This window comes from Zalophus californianus, chromosome 2 (assembly GCF_009762305.2).
Source record: "Zalophus californianus isolate mZalCal1 chromosome 2, mZalCal1.pri.v2, whole genome shotgun sequence".
Lineage (NCBI taxonomy): Eukaryota > Metazoa > Chordata > Mammalia > Carnivora > Otariidae > Zalophus > Zalophus californianus.
The window spans coordinates 49,897,485-49,921,581 of NC_045596.1; the positions used below are offsets into that span (position 1 = coordinate 49,897,485).

General features: G+C 36.2%; 1 protein-coding gene and 1 pseudogene across 1 annotated transcript in view; one reads left to right on the plus strand and one right to left on the minus strand.

The window, feature by feature from the left end:
* The window catches only part of ADGRL3 (adhesion G protein-coupled receptor L3), a 1,229,798-nt gene that overhangs the window by 1,039,795 nt on the left and 165,906 nt on the right, over positions 1 to 24,097 (plus strand). The gene's annotated exons all lie outside the window — the stretch shown is intronic.
* LOC113924595 lies at positions 14,162 to 15,031 on the minus strand (annotated as a pseudogene).

A 24,097-nucleotide genomic window follows, 5' to 3' on the forward strand; every position in this document is an offset into this window, starting at 1 on the left:
CAAAGGAAAGCAGTAGTGACAGCTCACAGGAAGATGTATCTCAGCATAATGAAGAGCTGGATGCATCTCATTTTAGCTGTAGGACGGAAAAGCATGTTATAGGTCTGTGAGGATGAGGCAAAGGAAAGGTTAAGTCTTATAAGCTCATCTTTCTCTACACTAACTGATTAATAATGAAATGCACTGGAATTATTTAACTTATGAATATATAGAGTTTCAATTTTGCATTTCTCCTATAATTTGAGAATAATCCTATAGATGACACAGGAAGACCTCTTCTACATAAAGGTACTTAAATTAAGGTATTCAATTTAAATTAAATTAGTTCTATTTAATGACTTTTCAACTGTAGCTCAGTATCTAAATGCTTGAGAGTAGAGAACAATGGAGAATAAGAAGATCCAGGAGAAAGGATAAGGGACTACAGAAAATGATATTGTATGTTTGCTGCAGTGAATTCTTAATAATTGTTATAAGCCTGAGCATCAGTATAAACTGAACACAAATCCAGAGATGAATTTGATAGGACTTTCAATTTTGTGGAGATACTAGATTTATCATTGAAGCAAACATTTATCTAGCTAGTACCCACTATGTGCCAAACACTATAAAAAGGTGTTGGAAACAAAGAGTGAGACAAAGACATCGAGTTTAAGGAACTACAGCAGACTAGGGGAGAGAGACTCCTAATAATGCTTACTGGGCATCAGGTTTTATTCTTAGAGGTTTATATGAATTAACTCATTTGACTTTCACCCTTATTCTGTGAGATAGGTACTTTACTCTTGTCTTACAGATGAGGAAATTGTGACACTGATCACTGAGGTTAACTTGTACAAACTTTCTGTGGTTATTCTACTAGCCAGGAGAGGTGAGGCCGTGCTGCTTTATCTAAGAAATAACAGAATCATAAGGGTTTAAAGAATAAATATCTACAAGGTTTCTTTCTTTTCTTTTTTCTTTTCTTTCTTTCTTTCTTTCTTTCTTTCTTTCTTTCTTTCTTTCTTTCTTTCTTTCTTTCTTTCTTTTTCTTTCTTTCTTTCTTTCTTTCTTTCTTTCTTTCTTTCTTTCTTTCTTTCTTTCTTTCTTTCTTCTTTTTTAAAGATTTTATTTATTTATTTGACAGAGACAACAAGAGAGCAAGCACAAGCAGGGGGAGTGGGAGAGGGGGAAGCAGGCTCCTCGCTGAGCAGGGAGCCCAATGTGGGGCTCAATCCCAGGACCCTGGGGTCATGACCTGAGCTGAAGGCAGACACTTAACTCCAGGGACCCCTAACAGGTCTATTTCTTTTTTTTTTAATTTTTTAAAATGTTTTACTTATTTATTTATGAGAGTCAGAGAGAGAGAGAGAGAGAGAGAGAGAGGCAGAGGGAGAAGCAGGCTCCCCACCTAGAAGGGAGCCCAATGCGGGACTCGATCCCAGTACCCTGGGATCATGACCTGAGCCAAAGGCAGACGCTTAACCGTCTGAGCCACCCAGGCGCCCTAACAGGTCTATTTCTTGTGCATGTCCTACTCTCACATGGTTCAGGAAGTCCTCTTCCAAGTGGCGGCTCAGAGATCCAGCTTGCTTTCATCCTGCAGCTACTGTATTGCAACCATAGCATCCGTGATGCCTAGTTCTCAATGTCATCATGGAGGGTTTAGGGCGACTATGGGGATTGCTTAAGGGAATTATTGGTGAACATCATTTCCCTCATATCCATTGGCCATATCAGTCATATCATTTCAATTTAGTACAAAGGAATCTGGGAAATGTAGTTGCCTGTGTGCTCATAGGAGGAAAGGGATTGGTGAACATCTGACAAGTCTCTGCCACAGAGAATGAGTAGCCCATTCAAGTCGTCAGTTTAGATGGACTTACAGGGCCCACACTCTTAACCATCAACTATTCCTTATGAGGAAACATTTGTAATGCAATGTGTTACGTAAAGCTAAGCACGGAAATAAACATGAGAGTGCAAAAGGAGGGCACTTTGTAGTTAGCAAGTCTTTATCAAACTCATACCACAATCATATGTAACACAACAAAGTTTGGCATTTGTCCTGAGTACGTAGATGATGTGTTAACACTGCACTTGGTTGGTGTGCCTGGGTGGGTCAGTCAGTTGGGTGTCTGCCTTCAGCTAGGTCATGATCCCAGGGTCCTGAGATCAAGCCACAGGTGGGGTTCCCTGCTCAGCGGGGGTCTGCTTCTCCCTCTCCCTCTGCTGCTCCCCCTGCTTGTGTTCCCTTGCACTTTCTGCCAAACAAATAAATAAAAAATCTTAAAAAATAAAAAAACACTGTGCTTATAATGAAATGTTTCTTTGTAAAGGGAAAATAATTTTTCATAGTTTTATTATGCTGTTGTTTATATAGCTCACCCCAAAAAGGAAATAAACTCTTTATGCTTTTTACTCTTATTCAACTTTAAAAACTAAAATAAAATTTACACATGAAAAATAAGCATTTCTGAAAAAAACAGTAAAATTCAAACGTACATAATAATATGACAAGTAAGATTTTGCTGAAACTAAATTGCAGTTCCTTTTGTGACTATGATTTTGATTGTTTTGTTGCCATTCCTTTAATTTCTGGCATGACCCAATTGCTGGTTGCCCTCTGTGGCTTCAAATTTCCTACCATTTTTTCCTATTTTAATAGGTGGGAAACATTCAGTCATGTAGCACTTTCTAGTATCATTTGGCCTTCACTTGGCTTTGGTGCAAAATACAGTATTTACATGTAAAGTTGGGCTCTGTCTTGTATTTATTTGCCTGTGGCATCTAAAGTAGAATTGCCTGCAGGCAGCTTAATTATAAATGAAATGCAAACACGGGCACTAAAATTGTCTAACAGAACTCACAAATGTAATGGATATCCTTTCAGTTTGGACCTTGGCAGATTTCTAAGAATACTTGGGGACATAGAGGGACCTGTGAACAAACTGATAAGGAAGGCCTTAGGGGGTGGCTCTTTAAAACCAGAGAAATAGCTTCACTTGTTTTTCTTAAAAAAATAACGGGGAAGAGTTTCCACAGAAGACTTGGAGCAGCTCTAGTTTTTGATCGCTGGAGGAGGCTGCATGTAATCTCAGCCAGCCTGGAATTCGATTCTTCATTTCCAATCCTGGTACTTTATTGTACCGGATTTGTAAACGTTATGCTTATTTGACATAAAATATTTACTGAAATACATATGAAAAAGTGAAAAATGTGTTTGTTGAGTTGTTAAATTTATAAATTATAAACAATGCTAAAACCCGAAATTTTTATGGACACCTGAAGTAATAGAAATTTCTAGTCTAATACCAGTTCAGGGTCTTTTATTTTTAGAGTTCTGAAATTCCTGAGAGCAAAATAATATATTATTCAATGAAACAGGAGTTCAAGCCCAAATGAGAATTTAAAGCAAGTACCTCCATTTTATTCTGTTTTTTTTTTTTTTTTTTTTTTTTTTTTTTACTATCACTACCCTCTCTTACCCTCCCTTTCTTAAGAGAAGAAACCCTCTCTTACCCTCTCTTTCTTCATTTACTTCCATCTGTAAGCAGGGATTATGAAATGCATATTATTTGTCAGGCGTTATGCTAAGTACAGGTGATTCACAGATGCAGAGGAAGCAGTCTTGAATTTCAAAGGAATTGCAGTCTTTTAGGGAAAGTAGATGGATAAACAATCCCTTAAGTACTGAAGGGATGAGCTGAGTGCTATATTGCCTAGGGGAAGAAACAGCTAAATTTAAGTAGAGACAGTTAAATGAAGGTCAGGAGGCTAGACGAAGATCAAAAGGGCTGCTAAGAGCTGTCTTTTTCGAGAATGGCTAGGCTACTCAGGTGGTTGTAGAGATATTGGGGAGAATGACATTGTAGCACACAATACAGATTGAAGAGCTATATGCACAAATGGGGATTAACTTTTACGTAGATAGCCTGTAGTTCTGTCGAACTTGTTATTGATGGTATTGTACTTTCGTGTCCATTTAAAACACCTGAAGTGTTTCATAAACAAGGAACTATCAAGATCCTCTCCCCCAAAGAGTCTAATTAGATCTGTATCAGGACTAAGGAATCAGCATTTTAAACAACCCTGGCTGTTTCTGAAGCAGGTGGCCAGGCACTGTAGATTTATAAACTCTGCCACATTATTTTTGAACTCTACCATATTTTGGGTTGCAAATACATTGAGAGGCCTGCCTTTGTGTTTGGATGTGGGGGCCCAGTACAGTTAAATCGCTCTTCGCCAGAGAGGGAGAGGCTTCCGGTGGGTGGGGGTGCAGGAACACATTGACAGAGATATAACTGGGAGAAGAGCAAAACCTCTAAGAATCTGAGAAATGGGAGTGCTTCCTGAAGTGAAATGAAATGGGAGAAATTGTGAAAGTCACAGTAAGGCAGGGGATGAAGAAGTTCCAAGAACAGGAATTTATAATGGTTGACTTGAAAGGTTATTTTGTGTGTGGTTTTAATACAAAACCTCCTTTGCTCCACCAAAGCTTTAGTAGAGACCACTGCACATACATAGTTGGCTTTGTGTGAGTGTTTTTTTTTTTTTTTAAAGTAATTGAGAAAGATGCTCTGTCAGTGATGTGCTAGAGCTAGCCTATACCAGCATGGATGACCCAATTTTTAAAATTTCAAGTATTTTGTGAGATGATTGTTAAACATAAGCATTATTAAAAATTAACTTATATAAACTTATAAGCAAATAAATAACACTAAAAACAAAGTTAATAAATAATGAGCATATATCACTTTTTAACTATTCTACTATGTTGTACTGTTATCATTGCTTTAGAGATTATTGATGTCAATTGTGTCTATCAATTGCATGTCTTTTCCCAACTCTGCGTTCAGTGACCTGATACCTTCAAATCATCATGGTGGGAAAATTTGCAGCATGGAAATTGTCAAACACTATAGAGAAGACAGGTTTTTTTTTTTTTTTTTTTTTTTTTTTTTGCTTTGTTTTGCTGTTCGAGAGCTGGTTTTAAACGCTGACCAACACACCAGTGTCTCAGTGGACTATTTTCCTTCTTCCCTCCCTCCCTTCCCTCTTTCCCATTTTGCCTTTCTTCTCTTCCTTCCTCCCTCCCTTCCTTCCTTCTTTCCTTTCTCTGTCCTTCCCTTTCTTCTTTCTTTCCTTTTTGCCCATCCCGTATTCATTCTCTTTTCCTATGTCTATAATATGCCTATTTTGCTTCTGGGAATTATCTACTTGTACTAATGGCCTGTCTACTTTGGATGACATGATACAGTGGAGAATAGGATTTAGGGTAAACCAATCCACACATTCTATCCTCAGCCACAGATAAATCAAGGAAATGTACTTGACTCAAGTCAGGCTAGTCACAGTTGAAACTTCTGCTTGAAATTCCAGGATTTCTATCAATCTCTTTCTCTGAATATAAATCTCCAGGGTAATAGCTTAGTGGTTGCTGGAATTAATTTAGTGGCTAAGAGGAAAGATGGCTTGAGAATGAAGCCAAAACTGAAAAAGGAACTAAGAGCACAGAAAGTAAAATGGGCCCTGATCATATCATTTGAGCCCTAGATTAAGCTACATCTGGACTATTCACCTCCTTGAGCCAATAAATTGCTTTTTTTTTTTTCATTAAGTACATTTGGGAGTGCTTTTTTGCATTAGTTATATAAAACTTTTAACTGAAACAGACTGAGCCTTGTGTTTTAGTCAAAATTGTACAGAACAGAGATCGTTTCTAAGGGCTGGTGAGATAATCCACAAACTGGAGAAGGAAGAGTTCAGACAATGTCTGTGGTGATGGCAAGGATCATGTGTGGAAAAAACAGCTTTCAGACTTGACAACTGGTAATGATCACACTACTTACTATGCTTAACTTTACTCTCCATTAGTACTTGCTTTTAATAGTAGTTACTTTTCATTTTATTCTTAGGCAGTTATAGAACCTGTATTTCTTGATTTGTTTTTATGTATTTTGTCTGAAGAGTTAGTTAAAATAGAAATTTCTTGAAGTCAAAATCTGTATTTTTTTGTTTGGCTTTTAACTTGACATCACTCCATGTTCAATAAATGCTGTTGACTGACTCACTATGCTTATTGCATCTTAGAGATATTGTAATTTCAAATTTTCCTATATTTCCATTATTTATTATAGGACTCTTTTGAAAATTGTATATTACCCTAAAGTGCTTCGGTGAAAAAATAGATAATAAATTGGGCAAATTAGATCAATAACCTCTATCTGTGATAACTTATAAAGAAGGAGCTTAAGGGAAATGATAGAAAGTAAATTTTCCTATTAAGAAGTTCATGCATTAAGTGGAACTTAAAATAGTTTATTCCTAGGGTGACCATACATTCTAGTTTGCCTCTCATGCTAGTGAAATTATTATTATTATTTTTTAAAGATTTTATGTATTTATTTGAGAGAGAGAATGAGAGATAGAGAGCACGAGAGGGAAGAGGGTCAGAGGGAGAAGCAGACTCCCTGCTGAGCAGGGAGCCCGATGCGGGACTCGATCCCGGGACTCCAGGATCATGACCTGAGCCGAAGGCAGTCGCTTAACCAACTGAGCCACCCAGGCGCCCGCTAGTGAAATTATTAATAGAACTCCCTTCTCAATAACGTCCAGTTTGGATGGTAAATTACATTGCCTTATCATTATTCCAATAGTTCCCAAACGTGGATGATGATCTGAATCCTGTGGGGACAGTATTTTTTTAATAAAGCGTATTTTAAATATATAAAAAATAATGTAAAACACAGTAACAGTAACCTATACCCACAACCAAAATTTGACAAATGTTAACATTTTGCCATTTTTTCCTTAATCATTTCTTTTTAAGAAAAAGCAATCCCACAGTTAGAATTAAAGAATATCTTATCCCAGTTCTGCTATCTTGTCACCCTCCCCAGAGATAACCTTAAATTGTTGGCACATGTCCTGACTGTGCATGCATTTAAAATTTGATTATTTATATATTAAAGAGTTAGATTATAGCAATTTGCACATAGTTTAGTACTGTTTATGGAAAAGCTATTAAACAAACAAATATTTTTAAAAAATGTGGGTTTCTGAGCATGCCTCTGGTATATTAACTCAATGTTTTGGGGTTGGACCTGAAATATACATTGACCCCAGAATGATTCTGCTATTCCAGCAGCCTTGGAAAATTTGATTACTGTCATATCCCACACTAATTTACAATGTTTATTTAGATTTAAAATATCTAGGGGCACTCGGGTGGCTCAGTCAGTTGAGCATCCAACTCTTGGTTTCAGCTCAGGTCATGATCTCATGGGTCGTGAGACAGAGCCTGGGGTGGGGGTACTCTGTGCTCAGCGGGGATTCTCTCCCTCTGCCCCTCCCCCCACTCATGTGCACATGAGCGTGTGCTCTCTCTCTCTCTCTCTCTCTCTCTCTCTCTCTCCAATAAATTATCTTCAAAAAAATACCTGGTTGGATGGGCTAGAGATTCAGTATTGAATATGAGCACTAAACATCTCAGGGTGAAATCTGCCAACCTAAACAGGTCAATTTTTCAGTGATATTTTAAAATATAGCCTGGTATATTTTCCCTTTATAACATCAGTATATTAGTTTCACATTTATTTTCAGGGGTGAGATGACTATGGAATTTTTACCTATTATTTCAATTCCCAAATGACAAGTGAGCCAATTAAATTGTGTAGTAGTTAGCACAAGACACACAATTAGCACAATTTTTTAATATATTAAAAATTAAATTTAAGGAATCCTTACATGATTAAGAGCTGATATATAATCAGATTTCAGGAAAGGCCCAGAACATTTTGGAAACCATTAACTGATTCGGAGACTAAATGTAGAGAGTAGGCTCTTAACATAGTGAATAAAGAAAGGATGATATGGAAAGCATCAACAATGGGCTTTTAGAGTAGAAATAATTAAAGTAGAATATAAAACTATAAACCTAAGTAGATTGCAGATCCCTGGTATGCCCTGAAAGGTATCTTATTTCAAAGAGTTTACTAAACTTATTGAAATCTTTATGGTATTATATATTTGACTTCCTTAATCATTGAATGTTTGGTCTTTCTTTAACCAAAACCAACTCATCTGGTGTGCTATGATTATATGAGTGTTTATACAATTGTCCTTGAGCCCTAGAGCAAACTGTGGATTCATTTCTTACCATGGTACTAATGGTAGAAAACAATTTAGAAGATAAACTTTGAGACTCTGCCAGAAAATTTCAAGTGACATGTTTTAAATATTTACATGTGTATTTACATGAGACTTCATTGATAGAATCTCACCACCATCCTTCATCAATCAGGCATCATTCAGATTTAATTGGAAAGACAGGGACACATTCCCAAAATTTCATCAAAAGATTTAACAATGTCACTCTCTGTTTCTAAAAGTTACAGTGAATTTGGCACCTCATCTTTTTACTTAGTCTTTTGGACTCTCAAGATAATAGAAAGGGAATAATGGAATGGATAGGATAATTTGGGAAGAAATTGTGTTTGCAACCGAGCTATCAAATAAATCATCCTCTAAGGGAGACAACAATAGAAAAGATTTTGGCTCTAACAATTGGATAAAGATAAGCATTCAAAATGAGACAACCAGGGCTAGGGGTAGATAATAGCTTGTCCATCAGGGACAACATCGCCAATTAATGCTAATAGCATATAGAATTTCACAATATTGCTGCTGGCCATGCTTAGAATATCGTTAACATCAGTATGCCTATCCTTTATTAAACATCTAGAATGAAAAGGTGGGGAAAATTGCATCAAAGCTTCTTTATTAAAAATAAAGGAGATTTTAATGAGAATCACTCTAAAAGAAAGTGTTTTAGAAAAAAAAGATGGTTTCACATTTTTCTTTATTATATAGAGAGTTCTCAATTGTGGACTGACAAAGTTTTGACCCCATTAATCTACTAATTAAATATTACAAGTGCCTGGGTCTGTTTGAGCACTGGAGACAGAAGTGTTAAGACAGTTGAGGCCACTGCCAATTATCATACCCCATGGTAAGCATACAGGATGCTATGAGAGCATGTAAGAAAGTTATTTAACTCAGGCTTAAGGGTCAGGAAATGCTTTCCAGTGAGAGACACCTAACTGAACTGAAAGAAATGTTTTGACTTAAGCTAAAATTGTGGTGATGGCAGTATTAAGGTTCCTGGTAAATTTAACAGCATGCACAAAGACCTGTAATAAGGATAATATGCTTAGATAACTAAAAGAAGTTTGCTTTGGTAGAATCCTATGAGAAACAGTGATTCAAAATAGTTAAGAACATAGCTGATAAATTATGCAATGGTAGATATTTGAATTTTATTATAGAAACTGTGAGTAGATATTGAGGACAAGGCATGATCAGGCTTGGGTTTTAGAGAGGTTTCTTTAGGGAAAATGAATTAGATGAAGGCACAATCGGAGGCAGGGGGAGATTTTAGTGGTTCAGGTGAGTCTAGACAAGGGTAGTGACAGGCAAGAGTACTAGGCAGATTTGACAGATTTCAGGGATATTACTGATAGACCTGGGTGATTAACTGGATGAGGTCAATGATGAGGGAGCAAAAGGTACTAAGAGTAACATCCTTGTTGAATGTCTTTGGAGATGGGTAGCACTATAATGCAGAGTTGCTCTTGAATGGGGTAGAAATTATTGAAGCAGAAGATTATTTGAGAAAACAAAAATTAAGTATTAAGTCAAATCTTTGTGACAGGAGTTGGTTGCATTTAGAATCTGATGTTCATAGGAGTTTCTTGGGCTGGTGTTAGTTTCATGAGAATCACTAAGATTTAGATATTAACTAGAATTATAAGAGTGAGTGAGATGTCTCAGTATATAAAAAGAAAAGAGATGAAGGCTCAGCGTAGGCTTCCCCTGAGATAAATTAATAGAAAAGCATTTCTGAAAAAGGAAAAGTCCAGGGATTTGGAATGAAGAGTTGAAGTTAGAAAATGCCAGAAGAATGTAGAGAGATTTGTTACAGGGTGGTGTTGCCACAGAATGGCATGGGGAAGGAGGGGTCAGTTAGATACGGGGAGACATTGAGTTGGAACAACTAAATCATCTTATGTCCATGATACTAAGATCAGAGCAGGAAGCAGGTTGAGATTACCTGAACCCATGTTTTGAAAGGAGTACTTCCAGTGGTTCCCTGGTAGGTGAGTTTGATATCCTGGTCTCCCACAGGTGCTTTATTTTCAGAAACTATGCAGAACTTTGACAAACACTAGAGCTAGAATTCTGATAAATAGAATCAGTATCATATGTCCATTGGTGTGGTTTCAATATTTCAGTAGTCACAGTCTAAAGAGCTAAAGAGTGTGTGTCTTTTTTATGGAAGAACTGGATACCAAAGCCATCAGGCACCAGATTTCAGAGATTTAGTCAGTCCTATGAATTTTTAAATATAAGGGGTTGAATGATTTTATTAGAAATTATGACCACCAAGATTTTCATATTTTCCCTCTTTCTTTTTATAATAATACAAAATAAGGATTGGTATTTTTGTTCTTTGCTCTTGGTATTTTTAAAAGATTTATTTATTTTAGAGAGAGAGCAGGAATGGGAGGGACAGAGGGGAGGGAGAGAGAGAGAATCTCAAGCAGACCCCACACAAGCACGGAGCCTGACTTGGGGCTCTCACGACCCATGAGATCATGACCTGAGCCGAAACGGACTGCACCACCGAGGTGCCCTTCTCTTAGCATTTTTGCTAAAATTTTATGAGATATATGAATTTTAAAATCACCATTCTTCAGTAACATGTATTTTTTTAAAGTAATAATAATCATCACCCAAGAATCATTTTTGTTGTGCTGCTCTTTGAGAATTTAAATAATAATGACACTGGAAAATATATGGGAACTTATGTTTTCCAATGAAAGTTTTAGTTCCTAAAATACATTATTCTTGAAGATGAGATGTTTCCACATTAAAAAAAAAGTCTTCTAAATCATTTTTAAATTATAATTCACAGTTTGATCTTCCATTTCCAGTTTATCTTTTGAGATGTGCATTGTCATTGACAACAGACTATACTGCTTATCATAGCTTAAATCAAAGGACTTAGTATTTCTATTGTCTGAGAATTAGGAATGAATTTTTCATTTCTTATATGTGTATAATAGGGAGGTAAAGATACTTGTGTTTTCAGATTAGTCGGCACAGCAACAAACACTAGAACTGATCTGGAAACTAATGAGATTCCGACAAATATTTTCACTGAAAATTGACATTTTGTTTTGCTCTTATATTTTTATTTCCTCCAGTGTATTTAAATGAACTCCTTTGTTCCTTGCAAGAAGGATTGATAGACTATGTAAGCAATTATATACTAATGTTTAGACCTGACAAATTTCTTATATTTGTTTTCCTGTTGTATAAATTAGGACAGAACCCCATTGTGGCTCACCAAAGTAAAAATTGAACTGCAAAAACCGAGTGGCTTATTTTTTTCCTATGTAAAGTTAGATGCAAGTCAGGCAGCCTTTTTCATCTTTAGGTTGCACCATGTGGAACACATGGTGCCCAGAGATACAGCGCTGAGGAAGAAGAGGAACACCAGAGGTAAATGACTTTGGCCAGGAAGGATCATTGCTTACTTCTGTTTATGGTCCATTGACCAGAACAGGTTAAATAACTGCAACTCATCTACAAAAAGGCTGGGGAAAGCAGAGAAAAACAAGAAATACTTACTGAGCACTGACTGCTTTGGTCACACTAATGGGGTTCCCAGAACTGGAGAATAGTTGAAGAATCCAGACTCTAGAAAGCCTGAAACAAGGGGATCTGGGAAACCAGGGATCTCAGAGGAAGGAACTGAGTCCTTGGAGAGCACACAGCTTTCTGCTCTCTTCTGACTCTTTCTTGCTTGGATCATTCACTCATGTAATTGGAATTGTTTATTTCTTGTGTCATTAAATTGATTTATACGAAATTTGTATGTATACTGGGTGTGAATCCTTTTAAAATTATGTGTTGCCTATCTACCGTTGCATTCTTTGGCTTGGTATTTCATTACCTTAATTTATTAAGAAATTAATTTGATGAACTGATATTCTTAATTTTATCATTTGCCCTGATAGTATTATCTGTAACTTATTTAAAAGCTATTGTTTGCATGAGAATATGAAGATATTATTTTATATTATTTTCCCAGAAGATTTTTATTTTCCTTTTATATTTATGTCTATAATCTCCATGAAACATTTTTTATAGGCTGTGAATATAAATCTAATTTTTCTTTTTACTATTTAAGAATATCCAATTTCCTATGTCTTACATTGAAAAGAGTATCCTATCTTCATTGCTCTATGGTGTAGGTTTTATTTTTTTTAATTTTATTTATTTATTTTTAAAGATTTTATTTATCTCTTTCTTTGAGAGAGAGAGCAAGAGAGAGCATGAGCAGGGGCAGGAGCAGGCTCCCCACTAAGCAGGGAGCCCAACGTGGGGCTTGATCCCAGGACCCTGAGATCATGACCTGAGCCAAAGACAGATGCTTAACTGATTGAGCCAAACAGGTGCCCCTTCAGTGTAGGTTTTTTAAAAAAATGAAGTGTTCTTTTAAATATGCACAGGTCTCTTTTTTCAATTCTGTTCTATTATTCTATCTTCATGCCAATACTCCACATGTTGTACAGCTTTATAAGTCTTAAAATCTGGGGAGGCAAGTTTTACTGCTTGTTTGTCTTCTTCAAGAAGTTTTTGGCTGTCACTGGCCCTTAAACCTTCTATTTAAATGTCAGATTCAGTTTGTCCTATCACACACACACACACACACACGCACACACACATTCTATTGAGATTATTGGGAATGTGTTGAATCTGTGGAACCTAGTTGATAATGGCACCTTTAAAAAATTAAACCTATAAATACATGAACATGGTATATCCTATTATTTTATGGTCTTTTATTTCTGTCAATAAAGTTTACAATTTTCTTAATAGAGGTCTTACACATCTAATGTTACATGTATTCCTAGGTACCTGACTACTAATTTTTAAATGATTTTCTATGATAGTCTCTGTAGTGTTATATTTTTATAGATATTCTATCAGATCAAGAAATTTTCCTTCTATTCCAGTTTGCTAGAAAATATTTTTGCATGTATTGAGACTATATGATTTTCTCTTTATTAATGAAGAAAAATGCATATTTGAATCTACCTCACATTCTTGGAATTAAATGAACTTGGTTTTAATGTTTTACCATTTTTTACATTGCTGTTTTCAGTTTGCTAATATTTTGTTTATGATTTTTGCTTGGGGTTGTGATTGGCCTTTAACTTATTTATTTTACTGTTCTTCTCACCTTTTTTTTTTTTAACTTGCAGTTGGCCAACCTCATTAAATGAGTTTTATTTTAATCTTTGAAAAAGAACGTGTATTGATATTTTATCTTTCTTAAGTGTTTGGTAACATTTATCAGAGTCTCTCTCTTGGCACAGAATTTCTCATTCAGTTTTAAATTATAGACCTAGCGTCTCCCATAGTTAAATAACAGTTCAGATTTTCTATATCTTTTGTGTCATTTTTGATAAATTATGAAATTACCATGAACTTAATATATATTCATTTGAAGTCAATTTAGTTATAAAATTGCTTATAATTTCCTCATTATATTCCTAAAGACCATAGGATCTGTAGTGAATACTTTTCTAAGCCCAATACTGAGTATTTGTAGCTTCTCTCTTTTTCTTGTCCTTCAACTTCACTAGAGGTTTGTAGATTTTATGTTTAGTAGGTGATTTTTTCCCCCCTAATAAACTACCTTTGACTTTGTGGGTCTTAAAAAATATAATATTTTATGTATATATTATTATATATATTCTATTTTATCTCTGCTCTCTTTTTTTTTACTTTGTTTCAGTCTATTTTGTTCTTCATTTTCCAATTTTGAGATGTATGCTTGACTCACTTTTTCCTCTTTCTTAACATATATGCATGTGTGTTATGTGTTTTCAGAAGAAACACATGTTCAAAAGAACGCATTTTAGTTCATCTTCCTTTTTTGAAATATTTCAGATTTTTTTTTATTTCTTCACATTTATCGGGAGTGACTGAAATAAACAATATAATCGAGTCCCATCATCATGGAAATAGCTTTAAGAGACTACTGTTATGTTATGTAATACAATACTACTGTTCATGGGGTGGGAGTGGGGGACTAGAATATAACTTATGTGAACTTCTTGATTTCATCATACAAGATAAGCACAAAGGCACCACTCATGCCCCTAAGAATACTGGACCATAAACTTTTGAAAAAAGCTTTGGCTGCTTCATCATGAGCAATCTTCCTCCAGCAGTCAAACATGTCAATTGCTTTGTGCCCTGACTGCATCATCATTGGGTGATGAACAGTGTCAAACGGATAAGAAGTGAACCCAGCAACCGCTGTGACAGATTGTATGCTCATCCAGCTGATAAAGATGTGCAAACTCTTGAGATCTGGAAGAATTCCCTTTGCAGTGTTCTAGATACCAAAGTAGGCACCTTGGCAGATAATGCCCTGCACAGACACATTAAAGCCTTGGTACAGGCCCTTAGTCCCATCAGATTTATAGATCTCAACCAAGGAGTCACTTCAGAATCCCTTTCAGCCTCAGCTTTGCCCACATCAGCTGTTAGATGGGAATGGGCCAAATTAAAAGGATACACAAAACACAAGGTTGTGGCCCCAGCAGCACCACCTGATGTCGGATTCCCTGAGAAGTAGCGCCAACACTGTGTCCTCTTGTCCACACCACCCAGAAAGATCTGCTTGATTTATCTTTGAAGGCAAAGTTGAGAGCTTGGGCGGGGAAGTATCTGATGACATTGGCCAGGTTACCACACTAAGAGGACAGGGCTGCTCCTTGGGGATGCGAACCATGCCGTCTATAATGCCCTTGTATTGCTTATCTGTGGTGATTTGCTTGTGGGCATGCTGTACCTGTAGCAGCAGCTGGACCCACTGGAACGGTGCTACCACAGTCTTGGAGATGGCCAGGGCCACTCTACCTGCTAGGAAGTCCTTGGTGAAGGACACAGTGGTATCTGTCATATTAGAAGGAAAGAGGAGGTGGGCAACTGGGGGACTGTGATAGGAACCAGCTGGGACTCCAGAACTCATCTTCTAATATTGATATCTAGTATTTTCATTTTCAATAACATCACAATATGTTTTACATTTTCCATTATGATTTCCAAACATTGGATATTTTTAGTTATTTTTTATTATTGATTCCTAGTAAAATTTTATTATGGTCAGAAAAAATAAACTTTTCAATTCTTTGAAGTATTTTGAGGCTTGATTTATAGGCCAGTATACAATTTTTGTTTTGTTGTGTTTATAAAGTTTTTATTTATTTATTTTAGAGAGAGTGCATGAACTGGAGGAGGGGCAGAGGGGGAGGGAGAGGGAGAGAGAATTTCAAGCAGACTCTACACAGAGCCCAGGAGCCCAACGCCCTGCCATCCCACAACCCTGAGATCATGACCCCAGCAGAAACCAAGAGTCCCACCCTTAACTGACTGAGCCACCCAGGTGCCCCCCCCCAGTCAATTTTTTTAAAAAAGGTTTCATGTGTGCTTGTCCAGCAGATACATTCTGCAGTTGTTTCATTATCATGGTTGTTCAAATATTCTGCTTTTCCCCAGGTCTTCTGTTATGTGCCTAGAGAGAAATATTAAAAACTCCCAGTATCATCATAGATTTTCCATTTATCCTTGTACTTATGTCAATATTTGCTTTTTAATATTCAAGGCCAGTTATTAGATTTAAGAAATTAAAATGTTTGTGTGGTCCTGGTGAATTAAACTCTTATCATTATGAAGTGATCCTCTTGATTTCTAATAATGCCTTTGCCTTAATTCTGATGTCTACTGATATTAATATATCTATGCCAGCAATCTGTTGCTCTTTGTATAATAATTTTTTCTAGCAATTAAGTTACAAATCTATATCCTGTATGTTTAAATCATTAATGTTTAAATATTTTTCTACAAACAGGGATTTAAAAATACAATGGATAGTTTTTAATTAATAGAATATTTACTTTTTATATTAAAAGTAATTTTTGATATTAGACTTTATAGTTTTTTAACACAACGTATTTTCATTTGTTCTGTGTTTCTTATTTCTCTTCTTCCCTTTTGTTTTTTTAATCCGTGTATTTTTTTTTTTTACCACTGCTGGATTAGTTTAAAGTTATACAATCAATTTCTCTTTAGTTGTTATTACAGATATTAACATATGCTCCCACAACTTATCAAAACCTTAGGCTGATCAATTGTTTTACTCCTCCCAGGTAATATAAAGACTATAGAGCTGTTTAACTTCCATTAAAGCCCACTAGCCATGATTGTACTACATTTACTATACTTTCTCTCTCTCATAGATTGTTTTCCTGCCTGAAAAATTTTCTTTGATATGTTGTTAAGATTGGGGTTGCCAGTAGTAAATTCACCCAGTTGTTTTTTGTTTTTGTTTTTGTTTTTCAATCTCAAATTGTCTTTGTCTAGCCTCATCCTTGAAAAGTATTTTCCCCAGATACTGAATTTTAGGTTGGTAAGTTATTTTCTCTCAATTCCTTGAGAGAAAATTTTATTACATCCACTTTCTATTCTTGCTCTTGAGAAGTCAGCTAAACATCTAATTACTCCTTTGCTTGGAGGTAATCTTTTTTTTCTGTAATTGCTTCTACCATTTTGTTTGTCTTTTTTCCACCCCCTGTAGTTTTTGTGTGATGTGGTATGCATAGATTTCTTTTCATTTACCTGCCTGAGATACAATAGACTTCTCATCCATAATTTCACCAAAAATTGCATACCACATTGTACTCTCTGAGATTCTAATTAAATCCTTGTTGCAGCTTATATTTTTATCCCATGTTTTCTCTCTCTTTTTTATTTCCCACTTTTTTTGATGCTTTTTTCTTCATTTTAGTTAAGTTCTTTTTCTTCCCCTTAAATTAACTGTCTTCTCGGTCGTCTCAGTCTATTGACTGCAGCATTTATCATACTATTCTAGAAATTCTATTTGATTTTTTTCAGATCCATTCAATCATTTTATATAATTACTAGTTTCTTGCTTAAATATTCAAGTGTGGCATTCCTATTTATTTATTATTATTTTTAAAAGACTTTATTTGTCAGAGAGAGCATGCACAAGCAGGGGGAGCTGCAGACAGAGCGAGAAGCAGTCTCCCTACTGAGCAAGGAGCCTGAAGTGGGACTTGATCCCAGGACCCCAGGATCATGACCTGAGCCAAAGGTAGATGCTTAACCAACTGAGCCACCCAGGCATCCCTTTATTTATTTATTTTTAAAGATTTGTTTATTTATTTGAGAGAGAGGGAGAGTGAGAGCGTGAGTAGAGGGAGGGGCAGAGGGAAAGGGAGAGAATCCTCAAGCCGACTCCCTGCTGAGCACAGAACCTGATGGGGGGCTTGATCCCAGGACCCTGCGATCATGACCTGAGGTGAAATCAAGAGTTGGATGCTTAACCGACTGAGCCACCCAGGTACCCCACCTCTTTATTTTTAAACATCACAAGCATAGCTGTTTTACAGTCTAGTTATAGGTGTTTATAGTTCTTCTGTCTTTGTGTCTTCCCCCCAATCTCACTGCTAATTTGAAAAAAAAAATAAAATAATTTTTTGATGATAAGATACTGTTTTCTTCCTTCAGGAATTATTCTAGACACATAAGGACACTAGTAAGTCAGTTTCTCCTTTATCTGATTTCATATTTTCTGGTCTATCCGGATGATTTGAATGCTAGGTACAGTAGGGATAGTTTAATTCCAGTTAATCTTCTAGGGTACAACCATTTCAGTATCTGCTTACAGTGGTGGGATGATTCAGTAGTTCTTCAACTAGAGACCAAGTAGATCAAGATTTTTGATCTCCTACTCCTGTGAGGCTGCAAAATTTTCAGCTCAGCCTCCTGATTTCATCTTCTGGAAAGGAAAATGACCTTAGAGCAAACACAGCCCAAGTATAGGGCTCACTTCACTTCTCTGGATTCCAAAGCATCCGGTTTAACTCAGCCTGCTAATTCTTACCGACTTATTCTTACCTAGTAAAACTGAGAATTTTATTTTTAATCTGTCCTACTTGTAAAGTTGTTTTAGCAGAGAGGTTGGTCAAAATTACCTAGATGCTCATTATTGAAAGTGGAATTATTTTGGGAATTTTAGTTTTTCCTTTTGCAAAGTGATCAGGCATTACAGGGACCCACTGATAGCTAGGGATCTTAGATATAGTTTGTATCCTTAGAAGGACCCAGGTCCTTAACTTCTACTTCCATAAGCCAGTGAAATCTATCACAGGAAAACCACTGAATCAAGATCAGAGTCAGTAGCCCCTAAGACTATAATGGTATCTCTTAGTAAATTTATCTGTTTTATATTCCTTCTCTATTTATTCACAAGGGGAATCCCTCCTGCTTTTCCCTTCTCTCACCCTCCTATCCCTTCCTTCCCCCTCCTTTCCTCCTTTTCTCTCTCCTTCCCTCCTTCCCTTCTTCCTTCCTTTTCTCCTTTCAAATAATTCGTACTTCAGAAAAATATTCTTCACAGACCAAAATATCTAGGCACTTAAGTAGTACAACACTCTCAGGAGAAAGATAGCAAATTGTTAGATTCTTATATCATGAAAGATGAATTTTTGGAGTAGAATAAGGGTGATATCATTTAGTTAGGAGAGTGATCTTTTAAGTCTTTTCTTTGGCAGTTTAACTTCACTGCTTAGTATCTGTGCTCTGGGATGGAATGCTAGAGAGCAGCATGTATAGGAAGGAAGTCATAATCAGTTTGAGTAAGGTGAATGGTCACTAAAAATATGACTTAATATTATGATTGCCATTGTTTCCATAAATACAAATACAAATAGTTACTGTATGGAATGTTCATATACCAGGCACTCTGGTAGACAGATGGTACATACTATGTTAATCCTTAGATATAAATGTCATCTGTTCAAATGGGGATCCTGAGGTTCAGAAGTTTACGTGACTTGTGTAGGTCCAAATTAAGAATGGAGTTTTTCCACTTCTCAACCTGGCCAAAGCAATCTTTGGGGAAACTTTACTATTATCTCAGACTAAAAATTCAGTGTTTGGGTAGCGAAAATACTATTTTACTGTTATCTGGCAGTGAGGGGAGATGAGGAAAATGGAGAGGCTCAGTCAAAGGTGCTAATAAAACAAATGACTAGGAGTGCATATAGTTAGGGTTGGTCTATAAATGTATTCCTTATTTATTGCCAAGTCTTCTTTCTCATCTTTGACCATATGTTCCATTTTTGTGCATTTTCTCACTCTTCTGAACTTACCTTCAATACTGTTTTCACCTGTATCTACCCCAGATTGAAGTTTTCTTGGCCCTGCATCCACCTAGACACAAGCAGCCATTTCTAGTTTGTTTATGCAATTTAGAACTGTCCTTACTCAGCTTAATGCTTGGGGCTCAACAGTGGCATTGGGTGTGAGGGGATGGTACCAAACAAACAATAGAAAAAATCAGAGTACTCCTGGGTAATAACTTTCCATCTTTTCCCCCTCTGGCTACTATAAGTGATGGTGGACCTTAGGAGCTAGGATGAGTTCTCATCTATCTTAATTCTCTTTGAAGCATAATATGTGTTTCTCTAGGCTGTATAGTACTCACATTACTGAAAGCTGATTTCATGCCAGGAGGTAAATATAGTGAACAAAAGTAAAGTGTTATTAGTTTCATATATTTTATTTAAAGAAATGTAATTATAATTCTTGGTGTCACCGAAATAAGTTTGCAAAGTTTAAGCTTGCCTGTGTAAACTTAGATTTTTTTTTAAAGACTTCTAGATGCAATTGGAATGTTTTTCTCAAGGTGGGAGGGTGTTGTAATAATATACTGGAGTCCACTCTCGGCTGTCTGTAATTATTGTATAAGTTATTATTACAAATTATTGTTAGTAGGCATGATTTTTATTATTTGGCCCTATGAACTTAAACATTTATTAAACATTTATTTTGAAGGTTACGTTTCGATCACACTATCATCTCTAACAACATTTATGTGAAAAGAAAACAATGTAAGGTGAGAACAGTGCAATATTTATCTTAGACATTCATAAGTTTTACAAAGAAATCTCTGAAGATTACATCCTTGTAACTGTATCCCTGAAACAATCTTACTCTGTCATCCTGCAGGTTTATTTGTTCTGCAACTTCATAATTCAGGGAAGGACAACTTCTTTGCTAAACATCCTCTAGCAGTTGATGTTTTGGGGAACAATAAACCTAAATCTTACATATTGCTTTATTTTAGCTCCAGGAAGATATCAAATATTTTTTTAACAGTCTGCCTTTCTTTGGCATTAAGTCTTTGCTTATATGATACTCCAACAGTTATATTAATAGCTGCTAAAATGTGATCATATTAAGCTGTTTATATCAAATTGTGGGGTGCCCTACAGTTTTACTATTATTTCCATTTTTATGCATACAAGGAAGAATACTCTCAAGCAAACCATTGGCAGATGTTCCCAATTTCATTGCTGATACTGTTTTTAATGATCCAAGGAAAATGCTCATACCATCTAAGTAGGAGGTGCGCATCTTAGCCCAAGCTGTGAAACCAACTGATAAGTTTCTATTAACTATAAGATGGTTTTGGTTTCATAACTCTTGCATGGCAGGAGTATTAAAATCTATAGCTAAGAATTTGTATTTATATTCCCACTATGGGTGGAAATTCTTCCCTTATCCCCATCCCCAAGAGTCGCTCAGAACCAGTAACCTCTGGACACAACTCTAACATTACCACAAGAAAAAGGAAGAAAGGGATAGAGAAAGTGTGTGTATATTCTATATATTACTGTGATTTGTGCTGATTATATGCATATAAATGTAATCAAAATATAGGTAAAATATGGGTGACTGTGTGTGTTTTAAGTGAACTAAAGGATGCGTTACTTTGCTTCAGTAAAGAGACTGAATTTGGAACAGCAACTGCAAGAGCTTTCTGTACCTCCCTTTGGCCCAAGAGGCAGATGAAATAGATATTTCCACCTGTGCACCTTCCAATTCTGGTGTGGGCCCTAATCTTCCCAATTCTCCCAGAAAGGGGGTATTGCTTTTGCGTTATTACTTTGACTAGAAATGTGGTTTTAGAAGCTTTCACTTGCCTTTTTCTTTTAAAATAACCTTTACTTCATGGGTTAGGGAACCAATGTCATGATATTACCAGCCTTCTAAGATCACTATGAGAACGTCTCAAGTCAAACTCTTACTATTTGACCCTCATAAATTCCCCCTTTCATTGCTAGATCACCATAATAGCCTATGTGGCCAGAAATTAGTTGTTAGTTTAGAGCCTGGTAGTAGACAAAATAATGATCACCCAAATGTACCTATATCCTACTCTCTGGAACCTGTTGGTATGTTATGGAATTAGGGTTGTAGAGGGAATAAAGACTACTATTAACTGACCTTGGGATGGGAGGATTATACTGGGTTATTCAGGTAGGCCCAATATACTCACAAGGGTCCTTATAATGGAAGAGATGCACATGATTATGTCAAATTGTGATATGAAAAAGTCTTGACCAGTAATTATTGGCTTTGAATATAGAAGTGGGCCAGGAACCAAGAAATATGGGCAGCTTTTAGAAACTGGGACAAGAAAAATCTAGATTCTCCTTTAGAGCCTCCAGAAAGGAAGGAAGTTTTGCTGACATTTTCATTTTAGCCCAGAAACACCCTTTTCAGACATGGGACTTTCAGAACCATAATTTTGTGTGTGGGGGTATATACCGTCAATTTGTGAAATTTGTTAAAGCAGCAATAGAAAACTAATGCTGAGACCATGTCAAATAAATCTTGAAAAATCTGGACATTTCTCTTTCTTTACTGCATAATCACCTTGGTTGATAGCCGCAAGTTCTTAAAGACATAGGTCTTCAACATATGAATTTTGGGGAATACAAACATTCAGTCCATAACACAGCCTTTCTAGAGTCAGGATTAAGGGCTGTTTGGGTGTGTTGCTCATAATAAATCTATTCTATCAACTCTATATCACTAAATCTTTGGAACTTTCAATGAATTTTGGGCACCTCAATTTCATTTATTATAGATCTTGGAAATATCAGCCAACCATTCAAATGAAAGGTAGAATCCTACTTTTTTGAGCTTGTATATTGAAGTTAGTCTAGTTAAAAGCAACTGCCTCTCCAAGGTTTTTGAATTCTTCGTTTCTCTTAATTATCTGTCACAACAGGTCCTTGGTCTGCCAAAATTTCCTTCACATCATTCCTTTTTATGTGCCTACAGGCTTAATGAAATTAAATAACTCTTTTTTCATACCATTGGTTAATAGTCCCATCTTCTAAGGTCAACTGGATCCTAATTACCTCCAACATATAGTGTAGTACTGGTTTCAAGAGTAGAATTTGGTGATTCACACTTAACATAGAACACTCAGTGCTCATCCCAACAAATTGTCTCCTTAATGCCCATCACCCATTTGGCACATCTCCCAATCCTCCTCCCTTCCAGCAACCCTCAGTTTGTTTTCTGTAGTTGAGAGTGTCTTATGGTTTGCCTCCAGGTTTTCTATCAGAAATATTACTATCCTGCATGATATTGATCAAAGCTTTTCATCAGAATAATGTCTTAAAAATGAAAATTTATCTTGTGCCACATATTCTTTACAGTGTTGACTCACATTAAAAATCTATCTACTTTATTCACTCACTGATATCTTTGGGTGATTGTTACTATTTGTTTTTTTTCTTTGTTATTTTGTCCTATATATTTCTTTAAAGATTTATTTATCTAATTTGGAGAGAGAGAGAGAGAGGGAGAGAGTGTGGGGAGGAGGGGCAGAAGGAGAGGGAGACAGAGTCTCAAGCCGACTTCACACTGAGCACAGAGCCCGACAATGGCGCTCCATCCCAGGACACTGAGATCATGACCTGAGCCAAAACCAAGAGTCAGACACTTAACCGGCTGCACCACCCAGGAGCCCCTGTCCTGTATTTTGATTGGAATTTATAATTGTCATCTTTAGGAATTTCTCTCCAACTGGAGCACTCTTGGTCATAAAAAAAATCTAAACGTGCCTATTTTTTTAATGTGAATGTAGGCTCATTGCGCAATTTTTGAAACATAGCCGTACCCATTTGTTTACATGTTCACTGGCTGTTTTCCTTTAAAAGGGCAGAATACAGTAATTTGGACAAAGACCATAGGGAATGGTCACAAATGCTAAAGAATTTACTCTCTAGCTCTTTACAGAAATAATTTTCTGATTCTTGTCTTAAGCTATTATTCAGAACGTGTACCTCTTTTGGGGGATGGGTTGGGGTGGGGATTTTAGCATATTGATTATCTAGTTTCCACACATATGACAAACAAATGTCAGTGTCAATTGAGTAAAAGTTATGTGGGAATAGGAGACCAAAAGGGTCATTAATATGTACCAAGAACGGTAATGATATTGATTGGGTTCTTAGTGCACACAGCATTGCTGCACAGAACAACAATTGAGTTCAAGGTAATGGGCATGCCCAATCTGAATTTTTTTTAATACAGATATAATTCTAATATATATTTTTTAAAAGACAGAATATGTATGCAACACAACATTAAAAGCTCTTCATTGAAAATGGCTAAAAAGGGAAGGAAAGAAAGCTTGGAAAGAAAACTCTAAACTATGTTGGAAAATATTCCAAATGTAATTATGATTAGAAATTCAAGAGGGACCAAATTTCTTTTTTGTTTGAGTTTAATTCCCTGCTAATTGTTAAGGCAATTGAGATTGAAGTAACAAAGCCAAAGCAAAATTTGCTTGTTAAAATGTGCTATGTACCTGGCTAACTTTCAGTACATAGGAGGGCCCAACGTAGACAAACTTACATATCGACAACATTTATATAATTTTTGTAAGCTTTGAGATGACAGCATACTTGCGGAGTACCCATGCTTGGCACATGATAGACACTTAATAATTTAGTAGTATTTTTTAAAAGATATTATTTATTTACTTAGAGAGAGGAGGGGAGGGAGGGTGAGTGAGAGGGAGAGAGAGAACCCCAAGCAGGCTCCAGGCTCAGTGCTGAGCCCAACGCAGGGCTCACACGAC